Source organism: Alosa pseudoharengus, unplaced genomic scaffold, assembly GCF_046254945.1.
Source record: "Alosa pseudoharengus isolate Yale_2024_CS ecotype anadromous, Long Island Sound unplaced genomic scaffold, YU_APseudo_1.1 YU_APseudo_1.1_scf_24, whole genome shotgun sequence".
In the NCBI taxonomy this organism is placed as follows: domain Eukaryota; kingdom Metazoa; phylum Chordata; class Actinopteri; order Clupeiformes; family Clupeidae; genus Alosa; species Alosa pseudoharengus.
In genome coordinates, this window is record NW_027468689.1 from 10,385,483 (window position 1) to 10,410,393 (window position 24,911).

A 24,911-nucleotide genomic window follows, 5' to 3' on the forward strand; every position below is an offset into this window, starting at 1 on the left:
ATTACTGTTTAGTGCTAAATGTCTAAGCGTCCCTTAATATAAGGCAAACTCATATTTGTACAAGGAGAGTATGTCATTGGGTTGACAGAATGCAAATACAAATAAAACTGACTAAAGCCCTTTTATCTCCTTAATGTGGAATTAACAAACCAAACACAACACACCCCGGTATCCAAATATTGAAGATTTCTCAAGCGGGGGATTAAGTGCAGTCCACGCCGCCGAGGCATTCGAGTGAATGTTAGCGACTAGGTAAGAAAGCACAGTGGCTAAATCTCTTTACTCAATCCCTGTGGGGTAAAGCCAGCCCGGAGGGCTCAGCCTCTGCCTTTGACTGACAGGCCGGGACGTGGGGATGTGTGAGTCTGATGCCTGCAGTGTGGACTCCACTGTGGCTCTGTCCTCTCCTGCCCCCCCCCCCCACACACACACACACTTACTTTATCCCCCTGTTCCATAATCATTAGTCATGTTAATCTTACACGTTAATTTGCCATTCAGCGGCAACATATTTCCTGTCTGTGTCGGTGGTATAAGGCTTGAGAGATGAGTCTTTAACAATCTTAATTTCCCCCATTTTTCTCAGTACTCGAATATGGCAACTAACCCAATATTCTAATATTCAATTTGAATGCACTGAAATCACCAGGGACTTGACGCGCTGCAGAAAGTGTGCTACCAGAACATCTGCAGTGGGGTTTTTTTTGCATTAGGAGCAGAGTGTGAGATTTACAACACCTCACACTCTCAACAGCTGCTGTTGACAAGTGAGGATGGCATTGCAGCAGCTAGTTGCTAAATAGGAGGTCTATAAATTGGCCCTGAATAGTGCTTATTAGAAGAGCTGAGCGCCATTCTTTTGAAGTCCATTGCTCAGAGCAGTGCTATGAAAAAATGATACACACTGTGTTGGAGAGCCAGGCCTGTCAGGGCTGCACCCACCGGACACCTCATTGGGGCTAATCTCATTGGTTGAAAATAAGATAGTCATACCTGTTGACAGCCAAAGGCTAAAATGGGCAACTGATAGCGGAGCTCACTGGTTCAGCCCAGCTTAATAAAAATCAAAGGGCCTATACTTCTATACAACACATTGTCACATTTGTTATAGTACTGACTAAAATATGATGGGGTATAAAATGGTTAAAAGGAACAGGGCTATTAATGATATCCATAGTGAGCAAAATGCACTGCAGAGCAAATTATATGTTTCATAGCGCTTGCCTCTCAATTATTTCACTGTGAGATTAGGGTTAAATGCAAAGATTATACAAGGCATGGTGAAAATGATAATATGACAATTTAAAAATGTATGTGCATGTGCGTGTGTGTAAACAAATCATTTACCAATCCACATTGTGGTCTGTGTGTGTGTGTGTTCAGGGCCGAGCCGTGCATTTCAACCCAACGCATGAAGACCAGACTCAGCACACAGCCGGATTCGAACCTGCGAACAGCTGCACCTCGGAGCGGAAGTCGAGCATGTTGACTATAGAGTGTGCCAGTGACTTCCGTTTTACTTCCGCTACAAGGGACCTGTCTTTCAAAAAAATATGAACGGGAGTTAATGGAGAGATAACAATTATTTTTTGGTCCCATTTGAATTGTGCCACGAATTTCACATATGATGTGTGTGAATTTAAAAGATAAATTTTCACGTCAAGAAAGTACTGTTGTTCGATAGACTTCAAAAGTTATGTTGGTTTTGTACGAATCCGCTCAGTGGACTACATCTCTCGTCTCGAACGATGTACGTCACCAACGTAATGAAACGATAAGATTAGAAGCTAGCTGATAGCTGTTATGCTAGTTAACGTTGCATCTTGCTGCCTGCTATGTCACTTAACAGTATCTAAGGTACAGTCTATGGACGAATACAACTTACCTGATGTGTTTAATCCTCTGACTCATGGTATTTTCATCGGCAAGGAAAGCCCAATTAAGACCTGTTGCTGGTATGCTTGTACAATCTAGTGTGGCTGTGAATGAGCTAACGTCACTAGCGCGACTGATGGGTTTGTAGTTGTTGGAATTACGATCTTTCACAATGTTGTAATTCAATAGTTACGAAACAAACTGCAAATGTCTTTACATGAAAAATTGTCTTTAAAATTGACAAACATCATATGGGTAATTCAAGGCACAAGTCAACCGGGACCAGAAAATAATTTCTTTTTCGCCATAGACTGGCGTTCAAAATTTTTTGAATGATAGGTCCCATGGAGGCAAGTGGAAGTGGCGTCACTGATACACTCTATTGAGCTAAAATCCCCCGGGTTGCTCGCGAAAACCACCAAGATGTGGCAGCTAACTCATAGACGGCAGTTCAGGGTTTGTGCCCTTATATTTTGTAAAACGTAGCGAGATATAGGCACTATTAATCCAAAACTTTGGTTTGGTAACCAAAGAATACTGCTGAGCTTGTGTAAGCTACAATTTAGTTTGACCAGACCTAACTGTAGTAAACAACGTCTAAACGTGTCTCTTTAGCACCCCTGCTGGCTAGTTTGCACCTCAGAAACGTGTGTGGTGGAACGTTTGGCTGGGTTTGCCAAAACGGTCCCAGGGGAACGTTTTGCTAATGTGACCAGGTTGCCTTTACCAGACGCTCCATGCACTTCATGACTAGGGAGGTCAGCGCTATTGGTCGGTAGTCGTTGGACTTTGTGGGTCTAGGCAGTTTTGGCACGGGTACAATTGTAGATGTTTTCCACAGAATAGGGACTTTACAGAGGTTAAGAGTACAGTGCACAGTGCTTGAGGATACTACCACAGATTTTGTCAGGGCCAAGGCTTTTCCGTGGATTACAGCGACTAAAAAGGTGAAATACATCCAATTGTCTGATGTTTAGGACAGATGCAGGAGGTGGAGGGGGCAGCACGATGCCCGCCCCAGCATCGCTGCCACTCTCAAAGCGACAGAAGAAGCTGTTTAGCTAGCTTGCCCTTTCCAGTCCCTCACCTCCAGGCTGGAACAGAGGATGTTTCCATCTGCCCCTGTGTGGGGCATTGGTCATGGTCTTGATCCCCTGCCATACCTCACGGGGGTTGCCTGACACCAGGGTTGCCTCAATCTTCTGTCTGTAACTGTACTTATCCAGCTGTATTTGTTTTTTAATCTGTCTCTGTATGTCCCTTTTGGCTGTATCATCCTGATTCCAGTATGCTCTTTTCTTTTCAATTATAAGATGCTTTAATTTGATGAAAAAGATGATGTAGTCAGATATTGTTTCTACATGTTCATTTATATCAGGGCATTTAAAAGTGTTTGTGCAATCAGTTTGTGCAATCAAAGTTCAAAAATCAAATCAGTTTGTGCAATCAAAACAACCTTGCAGGGCCATAATACTGTTATTGTTCCATACTTTAACGTAGCGTTCTTGGGGCTTCTCCCTCTGCAGGAGCCTTTGATACAGTAGGCCGGAGATAAACCACATTGTGGTCAGATGCCCCTAGTGGTGGGAGCAATGATGAAGAGTAGTCCACATACTGATAATATATGCGTAGCCTAAGCAATTTCACAGGGCAATTATTAAAATCTCCTAAGATAAACTTAGGGGCATCAGGAGACAGTGACTCGAGCTTGTGGAGAGATTAAAAATAATGTCAAGTGTCCTGTCAAAATGTGCCTTTGGGTGTATGTATACAACGGTGAAAAATATCTGAGGGAACTCCCTGGGCAGATAGAAAGGCCGAAGGGAGACGCACTGCAGTTCAATGTCAGGGGTACACAAACTCTCTTTCACCACCACTGTATGACACCACTCGTCCCGGATGAGTAGACGGACCCCGCCCCTATGGGTCTTCCTGGTGATTGTAGGGTCCCGGTCAGTCCTAAACACAGAGAAGCCGAAGGGGTCTCACCTCGCTGGACGAGATGTTGTTGTCCAACCATGTCTCTGTGATAGCCATGACACAGGCGCTCCGATACTCGTGCAGGTGGCGGATATTTGCAGTCAGCTCATCGGTTTTCGTTCTTAGGGACTGGGCGTTGATAAGCAGCGTGACGGGCAGAGGAAGTCTTCTCAGTCTTCGCCGGCTTCGTGTGAGTGTACGAAATGAATGGTGGGTGAAACGTAAGAGGACACCAGTTTACCTCCAAGTCCTGTACCAGCCTGAGTATTGTCTCCTCAGGATGACCAGCCCACGTATCATTTTTTTTAACTGTAACTGTAACTAAGTCACAGACAGCACATTGTTATAATGTGTGTTTTCACTCTGTGTGTTTATGCATCTAACTGTGTCTGTGTGTGTGTGTGTGTGGGCATGTATGTGTGCATGTGTGTGTGTGTGTGTGTGTGTGTGTGTGTGTGTGTGTGTGTGTGTGTGCCTGACCCGTGTGGAAGGCTGGTTGTCCTTCTTTGTATGTGTGTGTATGTGGGCGTGTATGTGTGTGTGTGTATATGTGTGTGTGTGTGTGTGTGTGTGCCTGACCCGTGTGGAAGGCTGGCTGTCCTCCTGGGTAAGCTGTTGACTCCTGTGCCCTGCTGTCTGTCTTCTCTCCCTCCTGTCACACACGCTGGTCCATTATTGATGCTCTTCATTTCCCCATCCATCCTTGGGCATGTCTGTCAGGCCTTCTCCCTCCACAGCATTATGAAGCCATTTAATGAAATATGAATGGGCATTAAATATTACACTAGCAGCCATGACCTCGCCTTTTGTTTTTTAATTCAGATAAGACTCCTTCCAGGGCTATTGTGACCATTATGGTCCATTATGCAAGAGCCGTATTGATTGAAAAACCGAAGCCGTGTACACAAAAACCCCATGAAATATACAGCATCTTTAAAAAAAAAAAAAAAAAACTGAAGTACTCACAGATAAAATACACTTAGATAGCCTTTCATATTTTCTTCATCCATATTTAATATGTCATATCCGGCCCTTTGGATTGAGTCATGATTAAAGCCACATTGCAACTTGTAGGTACATAAATGATGAGGTGCGGAGAGGGATAAAGTAGAATGCGAAATGAAGCTCATAACAAGGGCTCTTAATTATTCTAGTTTATGTGCAGTGGACACTCCGAGAGAAATTGGTTGTTTGAGCCATCGGAGGTTGCTATGGGCGTCACGGCATGGTGCAGGCCTTGAGCTTGACGTATATCCACTCGCACACACGCGACACTCAAAGGCAGCCATAACATGTGACCAGTTTGAAGGTATTGTGCACTTGTGCTTGTTTAAATGGTGCCTCGATATTGAAGAGAGAAGATATAATATGTGTAATGTGGCTATACAGAATTCACTGTCGGGTGCTGAAGGTTCTAAAGCATCTGATCGTTAGCTGGAATTTGGGTTGGGTCATAATATACTGATTCGCTTGTGAGATATGTTGTAAAGATATTATTGGATTTGCAAAATTAATGCAATATTTTATGTCAAGTAGTCCATGTAATATTTCCTTAATTGTGCCATAGTAATTGCTATGTTATGACTCTACTAAGACAAGATGACAGGCCAGTGCAAAAGGTCAGACAAGTCCAGGCTAATTTCAGCTGATGCAATAGCAGAGTAGCCCTTTTGTGAAACCTTTGCCGGAAACATAAAAAACCCTATCCTTGTCAGTGTGGTTTGCAGTGTTCTCCACAGTGCATTTGTGCACTCTTATCTGTGTCCTCCAGAATGGAGACTAATGGGGAGAGAGGGCTGATGAATCCAACAGGAAGTACGTGTTAATAACTTTTCCGCTTTTACAGTCACAGAACAACGTGCCTCGCCAATTTTTGAGCTTTCAGCTCAAAGCAGCCATCAGGGCTGGGAGAGTAATAATTCGGCAGTAATTAGTGACATTGGTAATGGCAAGGAAAAGCTTTATTTCCTGCATTATCAAGTCTTGGACACGGACATGGAGGCCAGATTGCACTTTCTTGTCTCCAGATGTCAACACTTGGAATTGTGTTTATTGGGTCTTTTTTTTTTTTAAGCAAAAGATAAAAGGGCTCTCACGGTCTTTGTTGCACTATTAAGAAGCAGACAAACATTCTAGCTGTTTGGGTATGATTTAATAAAGTCAGCGAGAGAAAACTGATGTGGCTTCAGTAGGCTATGTCTTGAGGAAGAATGACATTCTGAATGTCATTCTCAGGGTTTGTTGGATTGCAGTTATATACCCCACGCAAAAAGAGATAATCCCTTTTATTGTTTGTGGCTGCAGCTTTGAAATTTCTAAGTGCATCTGTATTAGTTTGTTGGGAAAGGTTGACAATCTGCTACACCAATATTAGCTTTCAAAACGGATTTGGCTCACATGAATAGAGTAAATTAATTGAGTTTTTTTCAGTATCACTCACTCTGAATAAGACTGTATGCAAGAGAATTATTGATACAGCTGTGTGCCATCATTTTATTTAGGAAGACAACTTGTCCTTTGTTTTGCAGTTTCCTGTTAATTAACTTCAAGTTTTAAAACTCTTTCTCATCTGTTTCGAGTTTAGTTTGTGGACAGCTTTGGCAATGTTGTTTATATCAGTGTTTCTTTATGTTCAGTTCTGATCTTCAATGTCTGTTTAATGCTTTTATACTTGAATGCAGAAATGTCAAAATAGTCAAGGAAAATGTGATTGCTCCTCCTGATTTCAGTTGAAGTTAAAATAGGGACGAGGTACATGTTTTTATTTATTCACAATCTTTTTGTGCGGCTTATTCTTCAGTTCTTGAAGTTGAAATATGGGATGAGGTAAATGTTTTTTATTTATTCACAATCTTGTTCACTCGGCTTGTTCCATCAACATATTCTAACAAATCTCTTTAAATATTTTGCAAACTAGATGTTGACATGTTGAACTCAAGTTGTACTAAATTGTTAAATAGCGCTATTTCTGAAAATATGATGAATGAATATGCTTTTATTTTTTACACTAGTCACATGGTATTGACTCAATAAATATCCACATGGTAAACATCCTGGTGTGGTTGATTTATGTAAGCCTCACATCGGTTATAAAATACATATTTTTAGTCATTGCCCTAAACTTTCATTTCATCAAAGTAAACATCAACGCTGAATTGCTGAATTTTCAAAGTGTGTTTGCACATTTGTTTGTGGTGAGCAAACACAAGAAAAGTCATTTTCTTGTTATTAGACACCATTGGAAGTTTTATTGATGCATGGAAGTAACAAGTTGTGTTTAATTTCTTTTTGTGAGCATTCCTAAAAAAATGTAAGATTCAGCTATACGGTGTAGGCCTACTGTGTCTCTCAATCTGAGTGTGTCCATAATCTCTTAAAATGTGATAATGAGGGCCAAGCGTATCTACCATTTATTATACTGCCATCGGAAGAAGAAATGGTAGCATGGGTAATGCACACCCCATTCGCAAAAAATATATATATACTCATACTGATCCTTCATGAACCCAACTCAGCTGCTCTGCAACACATCGTAATGAGTGTTATGGGGGTTTTCAGATAGAAAGCAGTGTTGCGTTTGCTGCTGGGTTCACTGCAGAATGGTAGCCACCATCGCACATGAGGGCTAGCTGACCACCAAGCTAGCTTGTGCTGCACTTTGCCTGGTGCAGTGGCATCTAAATAAAATGTTTCAGTTTCAGACCACAGTGGTACCGCTGTTGAATCCTATGTCTATGGCACTTTAGTGTGTCATGGTCACGGTTAAATAAAATTAACCGAGAATACACTAATATACATCAACAAGAACAGCTAGCTAATTAGTTTCTCATTACCAGCAAGAGTATATGCAAGGGCCCCTAATTCTTAAGTCATCATAATTCGGAAGAAAGGACATTCTCAAAGACAAGCAATCTATAGATATTCTGGCGCTGTTGATTCTTGTGTTTAATTATAAATATGTGCAGCAGCATCATTATCTCAGCCTGTGCCAAGCTTTGTGGTTTCGAGTTGGAAATGTGTCAGAAAGTTGTGGTTGCTTTTTTGGTGCTCTTTTAATACCCTTGGACCCTTCAAATGGTCATTATCTGGCTTGACCACTGAGTAGAGCCACAGACAAGGTACAATTTCTTGTGTATTTGAAAATAGCTGCCTCCCCGATACCACTTCATGATCTTCTCAGGCTAATATCATATTATATATAATAGCATCAACAACAGCTCTTGTTAGACAAATGTGTTGTCAAGATGAATTAACAAGAGGAGATGCCACATTTTGTTTTTAGTTATTTCAAATGAAGCCTCTCAGTACAGTAAGTAGTCTACAAGCACTGCAGTTGCAAGACCAGTCAGCTGAGTGTAATATTATACAATCTGATCTCTGGAGAGATAGGTGTCAAAAACGAGAAACAAACAAACAAAGAAAAAACACTAATTAAGCAAATCTATATTTTGTTCAGCAGGATATGTTTAGACAGTTATATTATGCTATATTCAGAATGAAACTTTTGTAATTTGTCTGTAGCCTAACAATGAAATATCAGCAATGGCTTCTAGCTTGGACAGTCCCTGGAGAGCTTGATTCCAGTCAGTCTACATCAACTCACCACAAGAGGCAGGAACCATTCATAAACTGCTGAACTGCTGAGCTGCTGTGTGACCAATTCCACTATGAAGAAAGCTTCGTCAGTTCAAGTGGGAAGGTGTGGGAGCTCTATTTACCCCTGAATGTATGAAATGAAGAATTTGGCAGAGTTGGGCATTTTGTGCCTTTCTGTCATTTCTGTAATGGTAGTTGGAGCACCTATTATAACCATGGCGACGGTGGTTGGGTGGGGGGGTGGGGTTGTATCTCTTTTCTGTTCATAACTGTCACCTGAAAAGCACCTATTACTGCAGAGGTCTGACAGCACTTTCACCTGCCAATAGGTAACTGCCAGGATGAAAGCACGAGAAAGGAAAGCTCAGTTGGGGAGAGAGAGACAAAGATAGAAAGATGGAGAGGAACATAGGAAAAGGAGAGGGCGTGATGAAAAAAAACAGAAAAGAAATGGCGTGGTAGGAGAAAGGGATAGGAAGACAGAGGAAGTGGATGTGTGTGTGTGTGTGTGTGAGAGATATTTGAAGAAAAGGGTTAGAGCAAGAGTGAACGGTCAAAGTAAAAGCAAGCAGATCTAAATTGCATTTTGCTTTAGCAAAGGGGAAGATGAAAAGCATGGATGTTTGAGATTAAACATTTATGGGGTTAGGGGGAGAGGAAGACAATGGAGAAGATTCTCTAAGATGGTTTATGAGACACTAAGATACTTTCTTTGAAAACTGAATCTGCAGGGGAACGAGGCATAGAATTTTATATTGCATTGGATATAATGAACACATACAGAACACATGAGGACAACAACAATCAGGCTACAGGATGGTAGTTCACCCACAGGGGTTTGTGGAAGATGATGGCGCGTAGATATGAACAATGGCGGCAGAGATCACATCGAGAAAGACTACTGACATTTTTATTTTCTTTCTTGCATGTCTATGTTTGTGGAAAACATAATACATTTGGGCACCAATTTACTCCAAATTATTTGAGAACTACATCATAGAGGGAGAGCTAGAAAGAGACAAACATCTTTGTGTGCAAAGGTGTGATGGAGTGGCAAAGAGATAGAGAGAGAGGGGGGGAAAGAAAGAGACCAAGGGGGGTGGGGGGCACTTTGGCCTCCCAGTGCTCTGTTGAAGCAAATCTTCCTGAGGCTGTATAAGTGATTATGTCTAATTACCTGTGGAGAATAGACTGGCTCGGGTTAGCTCTCTGGAAGCATCCGAATGAGCACAAACAGGAGACAGACCCGCTCATGATAGAGGACTTGACTTGTGAATTCCCTATACTCATCCCATTTATTGCCTTTGATGTCAAGGACTGCTGGTTCTCAAATTTCCACCACAGCACGCCAACAATAGCAAAACAGGAAGACATTCAGAACTCCTTTTTAAAGATGAACTCCAACTATTGATTAATCCCTAAAAACTTCCTACAAGGTTCTTACTCGTACATTTCAAAATGAGAAAAGAAATCCCTCCATGGCTTTGAAAGGGCTTGTAGGAATCTCTCAAGTTGGAGTTCATATGTTGTTGGCTTGTTTGTTCATTTGTCTCTGTGAGGGATCGAGCAGTCGACACAGGGAGCCAGGATTGCAAATTCCGCAAAAATGGTTTTATTACCAAAAATCAATAAATTACTTTTTTAAAATACATTTCTGTGCCCAAAATAAGGGTATCTAAACAGAATAAACATTAACCTCCGATGCAAACCTCAGACATGAACACACAGCAAGAACTAACAAAAGGAGACAAAGGGGAACTTAAAGGAACCGTATGTAAGAAAAATATTTCAATTAATCATAAAATGGCCCTGATATGTCACTAGACATTAAGAAATCATGTTCATTTCAAATACTTATATCACTGACAACAGTAGTCCAGCCAGGATATTGTCATTTAAAAAGTGAAGTTGCAGCCCTCAACTGTTGTTGATGTTGTGTTTTGTCATGTCCTGTTGTGTTTTGGCCTGATGCGCCACCCTCCACCTATCTACTAATCACGAAGTCAGTAGTGTTTCGCCATCCGCGTGTGCAACCTCGAGTCAGGGGGGAGGGGGAGGGGATACACCACTCTTCAGTAATTTGAAAGTGATTGCAGTACCAGTTTTGGCCACAATCTTACATATGGTTCCTTTAAATACAGACTGGACAGACCATGAAAAACTAAAAGGGGAACACCACAAAATCAATTAACTTTCAGACATTACCAAAACATTCAAAAAGATAACCACACATAATGCTAGCAATAAATAAACTACACAAAGACATCTGGGCATAAACACAAAAGAATCCAACCAGAAAGCTCCAGTCAATAAACACGAAAGGCTTCTCCTTCCCCCATGGCAAAGACGTGAAATGGATGTGGCCATAGATAATTTAAACCAGCGGAACTTGCCGCTCCGTCTTGACAGTCAGGAAGTCCGCCCGGACCAAATACCATGACACACACAGCTCCCGGAGTCGGCCGCACCAGAGAATGTCTAATAGGAAGAGAATTGGCACTGTCTTGATACTTCCGGTTTCTGGACTTGTTGCAGTTCCTCCTCAGATTCCACTTGAGGGCGCTCGCAGGCGAGTGCAGAATGCATGGAGGTCTATGGAGCTTTACCCCTCAATATCCACTTTTCTCTGGATATAATTTTTTGAGTTGTAATTTGAATGTTGCATTCGCTAGGAGAGGCAAAGAAAATACACACTGTTGATTGTTATATTTTTTGAAGTCACGTAAGTCTTCTAAAAAGCCTTTCAAATATGTCAATGACGTCATTCATTAGCACAATGCTAGCATGATATGGGCAACAACGACCCAACCTGTAAGAAATGAAAAGGACATAAGTACTCGTTCATTCAACTTTAGATCTAAAATCTATATTGAACCTGCATAAACTACAATAAAATCTACGATTCTTCTACGACAAGCAGGTGAAAGAGATACATTTAGCCGTCTAGCTCCATAGACCCCCATTCAACCTGCACTCGCCCGTGATCACCCCCAGTGGAATTCTAATGGAACTGCAACCAATGTCGATACAATGAGGCTTAATAGGAAGTGCCAAGGCTCTCCGTAGACGGGCTCTGGCCGCACTCAAACAGGAACGCCACAAACATGATACATGGTAAATCAACAAAATGCATTAAATAACAAACTTAAGCTAATTAACAACAGAACACAATTGAGAAGTTGCGTGCACTCAACCACACAATCACGTACTATTGAACTAAGCAATAAAGTCTGTATGTTGTATGAAATCAAAAGTCTATGTGTTGCGTTTTTACTTGGTTGCCACGTAGTGTTGCTAAACGTAGAGGGTGCATGAATGTAGACATGTAAACATCAAAATGTGTGAGCATATAATTATGAAAAATCAACAGAAGATTTAATGAAAAAGGGAGCGTTAGTGCGTTCGGTGTGTGGCCGCTATGGCGACCATTACAGTCTCCCATGTTTGTGTGCTCCCCTAAGATACAGTATATGCAACATTAAATCAAGGCTTTCACAAATTCCTATTCATTTGTTACATTAATTTACTTATTGACTTATTTGGTTATTACATTTATTTACTTGTTTTCCCTGGGGGGATTGAAACCCATCCTTGGTGTTACAAGGTTATGGCTAGAAGGGATACAGCTAAGGGTTAGGGTTTGGGTTAGGTTACTTCCTGTCCTGATACTGTTTATTTCTATGGAGATTTCACTGGAGATTTCACTATCTGTTACGTGACTTCCGTTCTTAGCTGTATCCCATCTAGCCACAACCGTGTTACAACCTTGGTGTTAGCGTTAGCGTCTTTCTCTGCTAGTCATGCTACAGGAACTCCCCTTTTCTCTCTTTACATTCATCAGCTCTCAAGTCTTTCTCAAGGTTCTCAGTTCTGTGATAGGATCGAACGAGGACAAAATAAAATACACTCTGTATACCGTGTGTTTCCATGAAAGGTTGTAATATTGTCCCTGACTGTGAAGGTAAAGGCAAAGTGCTGCAACACTAAGCAGTCAAACAGTAAGCATGGACTTTGAAATGCAATTAGTTTTGCCTAGTTCCCCTATGGTTGTACCCACAAAAGAGGACATCATGTACATTGACTAATTGAATGCCAAATAATTCAGTGCCATCCTTGACTGTTTGAATACTTGAATACTGCATTTCAGCTTCTTAGAATGTACTGGTGGGTGCAATGACACATCGTTTGTGCAATGGTAACTTTATTTTGACCAAAACATGTCCAAAAGTTCTGGCTAACAACAAAATGTATCCATATTCATCCATTTGCTATGGATTGTTTCTGCCCTCAATGCCCTAGCAGTGTAAACCAAACAAGGTCCTCCTCCATCCTTCACATTGGTCACTTGCGGTGCGGGATGAGATTCAGAATAATGACCTTGTCCTGTGTCAAATTATCTCCTCAGTTCAGTGCCAGAGAGCTTATTCTTGCTGACACTTGCATCACCCCCATCTCAGCACTTTCAGCCAAGACTTCCCCAATTATCCCAGGGAAGCGCTTCACTAACATAAGACCGTGACCGCACCACTCGCAGCGCTCTCTAAAAAGGTCGCATGTGATGTCACTTCTGGTGGACACTGAAATATGTCCAGTGGGATTTTGATTGGGCATGATGGTGGTAACCGCAGTGAGGTCATGGGATCAGTCCTCCACAGGGGTTTATGCAATGACAAACACATGTATGGAGTGACTCTAGAGCAGCACATTGGACCTAGCTGGACAAGGTGCATTATGTGCTTGGTTTCACCTGAAGAAGTCTGTTAGGTCCAGTTCATCTATTCATTCCAAATGTTAAATGTGAGCCGCAGTCTGAGTTGTTGAATGCTTTCTTTTATAGGACACACGTACACAAACACATGCCCACATTCTGGTTTTTCTTCACCTATAATGGGTAGCTGTGTAGTTTACCTTTATCTCTTGTTTAAAAGGTGAGGGGGGTGGTGTCTCAGATACGACAACCAAGGACCAATATACGGAAGCTGTGGGGGCGAGGCACACAAGGCCTGACGCATTGAATGGTGACGATAAATATGTTGAAAAGAAAATTCTAGAGAAAAAATATACACCTTTAGTTTTCCTGAAATGTTTCTCCCATGATCAATGCACATTTTGTACATGTGCACAGACCACTGAACGTGACTGCTCGTGAAGATCCACACCATTTTGATGGTGTCTCATCTTGTTAACTGACTTTCAAAGTGCCCTTATGCTTCTTGAAATGGAGAATTGAATGGTGATCATGTCACTGTCTGCAGCCTTTGAACGGTGAAAAGTGAAAGATTCTGTCAAGTTGTATTATGATTTATGATGTGACTGATCCAGTGTATTTCTGCTCCATACAAGGTCAAAGGCTGGGTGTGTAGATCAGTGTAATAACTTTACTTTGAGTGACACGCTTTTCCCTGTGGAGAATGTGGACTTGTGCATTTTGTGAAGTTTGTCTGCCTATTTTGAATTGATTTCATTGAGATAATGATGAAGGACTTGGCTAGTACTTGTGATGGTAAAAAGGGAATGCTTATCCCCTAAATCGTCTAATCTTTCATCAGGAAGTCTTTTCATGTTTGGACATTTTTCCAAATTAGTTTAATCTTCACTGACATAATTATTCCTTTTATAAGGACACTGCAGAGACTATCTGCAGTAATCATGCATGCAACTGAATTGGAGCAGATCAGTGAGTATTTCTTCCCTTAGAACAGACAAGAACAGTTCCTCTATCTCTCAAGGCATGGGGTTAATAAAGATGAGACAAGCAAATCTCACAGACCATGTGAGGACTGATGTTTTATTACCAGGTCCATCAAAGGAGCTTCCCTGGGGAGTCCCCTAGTGCTTACCGTTCTGAACAGTAGGATTTCTGGGTCGAGTGTAGAGGTTTTGCATCAGTTTTGCAACAGTGAAAAAAAAATCAAACTGATGTACTGCAGTCAGATAGTATGTCTAACAACAGATTGGGGGCAGCCGTGGCCTAATGGTTGCTGGTTCAAACTCCGACCAGTAGTAACGGCTGAAGTGCCCTTGAGCAAAGCACCTAACCCCTCACTGCTCCCTGAGCGCCGCTGTAGCAGGCAGTTCACTGAATCGGGATTAGTGTGTGCTTCACCTCACTGTGTGTTCACTGTGTGTTTCACTAATTCACGGATTGGTATAAATGCAGAGACCAAATTTCCCTCACGGGATCAAAAGAGTATATATACTTATAGTTATACTTAGATTGTAGCAATACATTTGCTACTTCATAGCATGCAAGTGCGAAGATAAATGTACATTTCAGAGCCTGCAAACTTAAAGGTGCCATGTGTAATGTCCGCCAAAAAATCAATTCATACTCCACATTCCATAAAAGATGGGGGCAGTATACCTCCAGAAAGTGAGTTGGTCTATCCTACGGTAACAACCGAGACATGTGTATTGCAGTTTGGCTGGTGGTTATGTCGCCCGCATACCGCCTCCCATGGCCGAAACTGGCATTATGACACCTGTCGGGCTGTGGCTAGTAATTTAGCATGCTAATTCAGGTTGATATCCCTGCAGTGCTATACCTTGTCATTTTTTTAATGACATCATCGCCCTAATTTCTTCTCATTCTTTTGATGCGTGTAGCTCATTTCTTGGATATTTTTACCTCAATTCTTACACATGGCACCTTTAAAATAAACAAAGAGTAAGCAATTTGTTAATGCTTGGAGACAAAACTAGCATGGAATGCATCTGTATTTTTAAAAAGGAGCCGCATCCCCCTAAAATCATAAAAGTCCAAATAATAAAGTGTGTTGTGTATGTAGCTCCCCGCCCTGGGCTGGTTACAGGGCCCTTCTCCATCGACATCACTGACAGGTGCTAGCCACAGGTGAGCTAGCGGCCCTTTGCTCGCACCTGTTTAGTGGCTTTGTATAGGCAGTCAAGTCTAATTTCTACCTAGTCTGCCCGCTATTCCCCAGTTACCTGTCCAAGGTGGTGCAGGGAGGATAGATACTGTAGATACCAAGGTAAATGTTGGCTAAGAGCTAAAGGCAGTGCAGCATCAAGCTGCCTCTAAGCTTTTTCTAGTTTATCTGAGGCCTGGAGTGAATGTAGATTAACCTGAAGTAAAATGTATAAAAACACAAACCCTGTTATATGTTTTTATACATCGTGGGATATACAGAGCTTGATAACTTCAGTCCACAGTCTACTCTATTGTACCGTTCACAGATGACAGCACTTTTGGTAGAACCATAGACTGTATAAAATAGGATAGAACACTGGTAGAATTCTCAATGTAGAACACTTTTCCTCATAGGGCTGCAACCAGTCACATAAATGGATACATTTAGGAAGAACTCATATGAGGATCCATCTAATCTAACCGTGATAAGATGCTGCTGTTTTTTTAATGGGGGACAGACATTTTGGGTTGAGATTTGTCATTGTCTGAGGCTATTTTAAGACTGCTTTAAAATGGCAACTTTAATTAGCCTAACCCTACCCCTGTGGAACACCGGTCTTTATCTGTGTCTGTGAAACAAGTCCACAAGGTACTGGAAAAGGTGCACAGGAAAAACCTTGTGAGAATGTCTGCACTTACAGTATAGTCCATTTTAGATTCAAGAATAGATGGATGGCATGAATACGTATATCAGTCAACATGTTTGCACATTTTACAAGAAAGTCATGTGAGATTATGAGAATGGGGGAATGCTTTCTATAAAAGTTCACAATGCATACTGTAACCTTGATACCAAAGAATCTTTGCTTGATATTTTGTAGCATGTGCATAACAGAGTGATTTTAACCTACTGAGAGGCCAAACACTGACATGCAGGTTGAAATGACAGTAGAAACATAACACTATAAATATTTCAGGTTTTCAGACGTGCCCATTTTAATTCTGTTGACACTGAATAGCATATATTTCTCTTCAACAGCACATGCTTTTCTTAGTGGAACACAATTGTCAAAAGGATTGTGTCCTAATTGCCAAAGTATGTTTTGTGAAACAGCTAAAACTTATTTACAGTACTGTACTGTCACAATTGTCTCTCAGACATATTCATATTAACACGTGCATCAGAAATATCTCAAATACATGGAAACAACTGTAAAACTTTTTAAAACAGATGATAAGTGGTCTGGGTCATATATATCTTGAAACCATATATTGACAACTAATGAGTCCTGGCCACCATCCTCAGAAAAGCTTCCTCCCTGCACCAAACTGGTGCAGTAAGGAGAGAGGAGTGAGGAAGAGACATGGGATCTACCCCTCTTAGCGGATGCCAGTGTCAGCTGTGGCACAACTATCTGAGATCGGTGCCGAATGAAGCGCCGACTCTTCCTGCCAGCGAGCGGGGCTTCTGCCTGCTAACCCCCTTTGGATGTCACCAGTGTGAGCGACGACCTGGCAGCAGCTCTATACACTCGGCCCCCGTGCAGAGTGGAGGAAAGCAGAGCGAGAGAGAGAGGAAGGCAGATAAGGAGAAAGGCTGTCAACACGACGCTCATCGCTTCTCAGGGTGCAAAGAGCGGCAAGTAAACAGATTGTCAATCACGGCCACTGCTCCGCACAATGACTACAATGCCCCTGAATGGATGCGGCACAGAGGGAGTTCATTTTTCACTTGGTGGTGCTATCCTCAGCCCCAGAGAAGGAATACATTGTACTGTAATTACTGGTTAGGATGCTCTGGCCAGAAAACAAAACAAAACCCTTAGAATGATGTCACGAAATGGGTCACCACATGTGAGCAGGTGTAATCCAGACTACTAACTAAAGAACTTTGAGACAGATGGCCTGATGTACGAAATCATTTGCGCCTGTTTCAGACACTACTGCTTTGCCATGAGCATCTTAAAATATGGTGTACCATGTCATGTGCAAACAGACGGCACATGGATGAAAGCACCTTTTGCCTCCCACAGGAGCACTGCATGGTTGTACTTTTCTCAGTCATGCATAGGCATTCATGGGAATGTTGAGGGAAAAGTGGGAGGTTCTGTTGGAGCGTTAACAGCGACAGATTAGGTATTCAGGAGTATGTATCAAAACTAAGGTGGGGATTACACTGGCCAGCGGCAAGCAGCAGGTTTCCTATTGTTCTCTATGGTTCGGCAGCGCAACGGTGGCATCGCTATAGTGTAACGCTAGCGTTGAACAAGCTGAACGTTGAACTTGGTTCAACTTTCAAAGTGCAACGTTAGCGTATTCAATTGGTAGTTTAGGAAAACCATTTGTGTTACTTAGGAACGAGATAGAACTTATTACGGTCTGAGCGTTGTGTGACGCTCACCGCTGCCGCTTCGATCCAGTCTGATCCCCGCCCAAGGGTGACGGGCGCTGTGGCCCACGTGGCTACAGTGTCCATACCAGGTCCAGGTGCCAGGTCAAAATCGGCCTACGGTCATTTTCCATTTCCCATTGCTACTTATACCATGTCTTATACCATGTACCATGTCAAAGTGAACCTTTATTTTGTTTGCCTTTACGGTATATTATTTTCGCTTTTTTATGTCATCCATTTCCAAATAGCCTATTCCATCTTGACTTTTGAATATGTTTGTTTTTTGTAAAGTGGAAACTGCCTTACATTATCTCTGAGTTTGAATTTGAGTATTTTGTAAAGTGGAGTAGAAATGGCCTTACATTATCTCTCTGTTTGATGATATCTTATGAGCATGTATTCTTGATCGCTAAATTCCTGATCTTGTGATTGAATGGTACCATTCCATTGTGGGTACTGCAAATTACATTGCAGAGGTGGAGAAAAGCAACAACTATGAGGTGAGCTTCAGTTTTGGTAAATAGAATGTACAAAGAGTATACAGCATGCTGTTTCTGCGGTGTGGCATTGGTGAATGCAGCGTAATAAACAACACCTATCTTTATACATCTGCCTCAGAATGTCCTGAATGATTCTGAGAGTAGCACTAAGGAATCCCTTAGCTTTCCTATCTTGCTTGTCTGGACACAGAGCCAGTCAAGATCTGGCTCTAGTCTAAAGCCATGTTCTTTTTTCAGCAGGGAGGGGAGTGAAGGTGCAGAGTGTGACTCACAGAACAGCCTTGCTTTGTTGTTCTGCATTTATACAACAGCCAGAGGCGACGCTCAACAAAAGCCGACAGCGAACAAAGCAAGAGATCATGGAACCTGAAAGAGAATAGGAAAGAAAAAGACAGGGGATAGACGAAAGTAGAGGTATCTGTGAATTACCTGTCCTCCCCAATGTCCTCCTGTGGAGGTGTGGTTTGAAGTGATATTCCTTTGATTATTTTCCCCATTTTGGTATACCTTCAATTTTTACAGTCTACAACCAAATAGCAGTTAGAAAAACAGCCTGCTCAGATTTATCCCAGATAGAAATGTTTAGCAGGCTTAGGAGTTTTGGTAAAAATGTATATGAGGGAAAGATAAACTTTGAGGGTTAAGAGGAGGATGAAAGGCAGTGCTTCTGAGCAATGGGCAACTTGAAAAGAGATCCTTCCTGCCTTGATCTCGCCTTGTAGCAGTGGAACCAGGAAGGGCATCTTTCTGCTCTTCAAAGTTGTGCTGAGTGTTCTTCTTTGGAACATAGCCTGTAATTGATGTCGCAGACCTCAGCCTGATAAAACAATCAGACCATCATTAACTTTGCAACAGCTGTGCTTGGAGCTATAAGACTATGTTCCACTGATCTTCTGCGAACGAGATCTTTCTTTTCCTCCCTCACTCACGGAGGCCAAAAAAATACTGACGGAAGTAAACCCTGTGAAGTTGAATTTAGCTGAGACTATGGGTGTGCTCCAGAAAAGTACCACAGCAACAGATAAAAAACACTGGGAATTAATTGACTATCCGTTCATCTAGTCATGTGTATGTGCAACCATTTATCCACATCAAAGCATGGCACCATGTATTGAGTTGTCTTTTAAGTACTTTAAGTAGCCTATCCATCCCAGCATCACTCCAGAGGCGCTATTTCTGAGCTTTGTGTCAAAGCCTCGCCATACCCATACTGCTCCAGCATCTCTCCCATGAGTCCATCTGCTCACGAAGATCTCCCCCGGTCTCTAAAAAGCCTTCTCCGCCCTAAGTCCCTCCACAGTGAGGGAACAGATAGCCCAAAGGTCGAGCACATCCCTGTGTGAAGTCTCCCCTAAGCCACACGGGACCAACAATCAAAGCCTGTCTTTCATGCATAAGCCCTGGAGAATTCTTGAAACTATGATCGTCCTCAGCCTCCACACTGGATTGTCACAAATGTATATAATATAGATTTTTTTTTACTCCTGAACAAATCTTGTTCTACTCATGTCTAATATGTTTCACTTTCTGAAAAAATAAGATATCATAAATTACACCCGTTTGACTGCATTTAATATAGGTCAGACAAATTACTACCTTTTCCTAGCCACTCAAATCTTTAAAGGGGTTTAACCTTTTGAAACAAGCATGTTATCATTAATAAGATTGGCCCATACTGTAGGTTTGCCCCTGCTTCGTTGCTGCTAGAGAAACTGTGTCATAATGCAACACTCTTCCAGTAAAGTGAATGTGATATTTTTAACCAGATAGATACATCAGAGTTGACTGTGATGGTTTGACAACCCACCCGGGTGGACCTGGTGGTTTTTGCAAGTTTCTGCTGCCAAACATACAGTAGGGTCCACAGGGTGGATCAAGCAAGTGGTGTCCTGATATGTTTTTCTGACTTCTCAATTTCTCTCTTAAAGCAATACGATGGAAGGAATGATAATCATGCCCCTTAGCGTCAATATTTAATACTGTCTAGTGCTAAGATAACTGTAAAGTAAAAAAAAAAAACATGATCCTACTCGATCAACAACATGACATAGTGCAATATCAAGAATTCCAGGCATGCATTAGCAATGTCATAGACCTAATTTTCGCTATTAAAAGTCAGTGTGGCACCAAAATGAGTTTGGAGCTGTTATTCCAAAGTAAAAGAGCTGCATTGTGCCGCTTTAAATGAGCCATTCATTAAACATGATGGAAACAGATTATATAAAAACATGTCACCAGACCTCTGGGAAAACGGATGCATTTTTCAAATGCACATTCCTAAGTTGAAATACCAAAGTCATTGAAAATCGTCACATGAGCCCATCGAAGGGAAAAGATTATTTTGCATTCCACTCTGGATGCACTTTAAACGCTTCCCTCTTTGCAAACATGTTGTTTGCACTGTCAACAAAAGAGCAAGCTAAATCTGTGCTCATGAGATCACGGCGACAACACTTTGATGGATCCAAGTTTGTGTTGATATCTGGATTCAAGGGCCCTGGGTGTCTTTGAGAGATGTGGTGTTGTGGTAGGGATGCATCTGGGAGATCTGAGGAGAAAGAAGAAAATGTGGGTTACGAACTGCAGAGGGGCACAAGTCTCCCAGGACAGACTTTCATATCTTTCACACGAAGACGGAGAAGAAGAAGGGAAAAAACACACCCTGCATTAATCATGCAAGGCCCGTCACTCCATCTTACCTTTCTTTTGAATTCTCCAATTTAAAAAGTGATTTAAAATTAATGACAGGTCTTCTATTGATAGCATGAACTTTGTGTGAGGAAACAAATGGGGAAATTTACATTTCATACAGACTGTCTTTTATTCTTTATTAGGTTCGAGCTCTGCGAGCAAAGCACACTTATACAGAGATATAAAAAGCTGCTCCATTTGTTTGAATCAATTTCTTCCCGGTCTAAATTCAGACGACAACCTAATTGGGAGTGCCCAGTGAAACAGAAAATTAACAGGATATTATTAATAATAAAAAACCTTGCTCCAGTTTGGTAATCTGGACAAAATGCAGCTTGCAAACATGTATTCCTAGATTTCCGTAGAGGAAACTGATGCCCAACAAAACCGTCATCATTATTCATCACTGTTTCTTTACTCGCAACCCTCGCAGTATTCATAAAAGTTAGGTAAATGGCAATGAATTTTGTATGAATTTATTCCTACTTCATACATTGGCAATGAGGACAATTATACATGAAACTAATGCCCTAACACAGACTATTATTTCCCATTTGTCTGTATTTCTGCAGTTGCTTTCATATGACCAAGAGAGCGACTTTGCGTCCCCAACCAGACCTTTTATATATAATGCTGAAAAGATATATTCATCACCCTTTCGTTTATGCCGCTATGCACAAGGATGGGCAAACATCCATCAAAGTGTATTTTAAAATAAAATACCGAACACTCTCAGAATGTTCAAAATATGTTTGTTTTGTTTTGTTTTGTTTTTTTAAGGGAGCATGGAATCACTTTGCAAACCCCCCATGTATCAGTTTTTTTTTTTTTTATCTCAAACATTGAGTCTATTAAAACTCAGAGGAGGCTACCACACATCAGAAATTCTAAAACAGTCCAAAAGTTCTACCCTAAACAGATAAACATGTAAGAGCAGACAAACATGAGTGCGCAAGTAACTGGGATTGAGTGAGTGTGGGTATGTGAGACAGTGAGCGTAATGTGTGTGCATGTGTGTGTGTGTGCATGTGTGCGTGTGTGTGTGTGTGTGTGTGTGATCTGTATTTTAGCTGTCTCTTTAGCCTGATGCCCTTGAGCACAACCATTTTCTTTAAAAAAAAAGTCTGCCATTTAGATGTCGTTGAGGAAGCCTGTTTATCAAAGGAAAGTAAATTCTCTACTTGAACTGAACTGAGAACTGGATGATGGTATTCAATCTTACAACCAGGTGTGTGATAGGGGGATTCTGTTCCAAAGACACCAAGTCCCACCTAAGCCAGGTACAACCCCTAATCAGAAAAAGTTGGGGCGTTGTGTAAAATGAAAATAAAAACAGAATGTTATAATATACTGTACAAGTCTCGTAAACCCATATTTGGCAGCAATAAGGACATAGACAACATATAAAATGTTGAAAATTTAAATTTGGAATATTTCATGGAAAATATATGTTCATTTTGAATTTGATGCTAGCAATATGTTGTAAAAAAAAGTTGGGACAGGGAATGTTTACCTCTGTGCTGCTTCACCTCTTCATTTACAATTCTGTAAATGTTTAGGAACTGAGAAGACCAGTTGTTTTGAGAATTAAATGTCCCATTACTGCCCGATTTAGGATTTCAGTTGCTCAACAGTATGGGGTATTCTTAGTCATGTTTTTCATCCCATGATGCACCTAATTTGACAGGTCTGGACTGCAGGCAGGCCATTTTAGCACCTGGACTCTTCCTTTGTGGAGAAATACTGTTTAAATACTGTATGTGCAGAATTCATTTTGGCATTGATTTCCTGAAATATTCAAGGTCTTCATCTAGCCTGACGAGCCATGAAGATGTAGGGTCTGGGGACTCACCATTCGCAGTGCTCAGTCCGAGGGGCGGGATAAATGGTTGTCTTTCAAATTCCCTCTGCACGCAATAGGATAGCGCCAACAGCAACATCCATCTAGTTTGTTTTCAAGAGGCAGGGAATTCACGCCGAACCGTCCCAACTCATCATTAAGTTAAGCCCGCCTACCGACTCTATGCACGATGTGATTGGTCTGATCAACGTTTAATTTTTCCAGCTCGCAAGCCAACTGATAGTTGCTAGACTACCCTGGCAGCAAATTACATTTTGGGGGGAGTCGTGGGGTCGTAATACAAGGAGATCTTATCCTCCACGTTTGCTGCCACTAGGGTGCGTCTATTTCTAGGCTATAAATAATAAAATATATATAAATAATACAAAACATTCAAGGTCCTCCCTGGAAAAGACATTGCCTGGATGTCAATATATGTTGCTGAAAACCTGTATACATCATTTAGAATTGATTGTGCCTTGCCAAATGTGCAAGACGCCCATGCTGTAGGCACTACTGCACCTCCACACCATCATTGATTTTGGGCACTATATGAGCACTATAACAAGTTGGATAGTTGGACACTTAGATAGGCTCTCTCCTCTTTAGCCCAGATGAGTTCATGATTTCCAAAAAGAATGGCAAATTTTGATTGGTCTAACCACAGGACCTTTTCCCACGTTACCTCAGTCAATTTTAAACAAGCTCAAGCCCAGATAAGATTGTGGTATTTTTGTATCATGTCTCAATACAATTTTGGCTGTTGCATGGTTTTTTAAACTGTGCACTTAGACAATGGTTATCAGAGATTTTCCTGAGCCCATACAATGCTTTTCTTTACAGAAACAGGTCTGGTTTTGATGCAGTGCCAACTGAGGTCCACCTGAAGACCATGGCCATCCAATATTGTTTTTCAGCTCTTTCCTTGTTTGCAAAGATTTCTCTGGATTCTCTGAACATTTTAACCATATTATGTCCTGTAGATGATGAACTCCCCAAATACTTCACCGTTTCATGTTAAGAAGCATTAAAATGACATTGTTTCATCATTTGTCCACACAGGTTTACACCTTACACTACATCTTTAGTCCTAAGAGACCCTGCCTCTCTGGGATGCTCTTTTTTACATACCCAATCGTGTTGCCAGTTACCCTAATTAGTTGTGAAACATTCCTCCTTTTGTTTTCTTTATCATTACACTACTTTTCAAGCATTTTGTTACCCCCGTCCCAACTTTTTTTGAAACATGTTGCTGGTATCGAATTCAAAATTAACATATATTTTCCATGAAATAGTCAAATTTGTCATTTTCAACATTTGATATGTTGTATATGTCCTTTTTACAATTAAATAGAGTTTAAGTGATTTGCAGATTAATACATTCTGTTTTTATGCACAGTACATAATGTCCCAACTTCTTCTGATTTGGGGTTGTAGACACTGCCTTATTTTTCTGTTGCATATCATGTTGCACTAGCCTAGAAATCTAGACGCGCCCCTAGCTGCCAGGGCTAGTCTAGCAACTCTCCGTTGGCTTGTGAGCTCCAGAAATCGAAACTAAACCAGGCCAATGAAATCGTGTATAGAGTCGTTAGGTGGGCTTAACATAATGATTGATGGCAGAGTTGCAACGGTTTGGCTTGAATTCCCTGCTACTTGAAAACAAATAAGATGGATGTTGCTGTTGGCGAACAATGTGACACGAGTTAAGCATTAAGTTGGCAAACGTTTGAACTAGCCAACTAGCTCCGCTGGTGGGAAACGCATGGGACTCATAGCGCTGCCGCTGTCCTATTGCGTGCAGAGGGAATTTGAAAGACAACTGATTATCCCGCCCCTCGGACTGAGCACTGCGAACGGTGAGTGCCCAGACCCTACATTTTAATGTGGGTCTGGCTCGTCAGGCTAATGTCGCACATGATAACTCACACTACTGTACATGTTTCAATCAGGTGGTGTGCTCACAATGCAGGCCTACGTTTGGCTGCTTGAAATATGTAAATACATCCTTGGCTATGCATATAACTGCAATGAGTGATTTTGCCAAATGTCCATGCACGTGGTGCATTCACTTGACCCAAGAGATCCAGCAGCAGCAGCAGCGAGATAATTGAGAAGCTGCACAGGGGGTCGTTTCTAGAAAAGTTAGCAACGACGTTGCTCAAC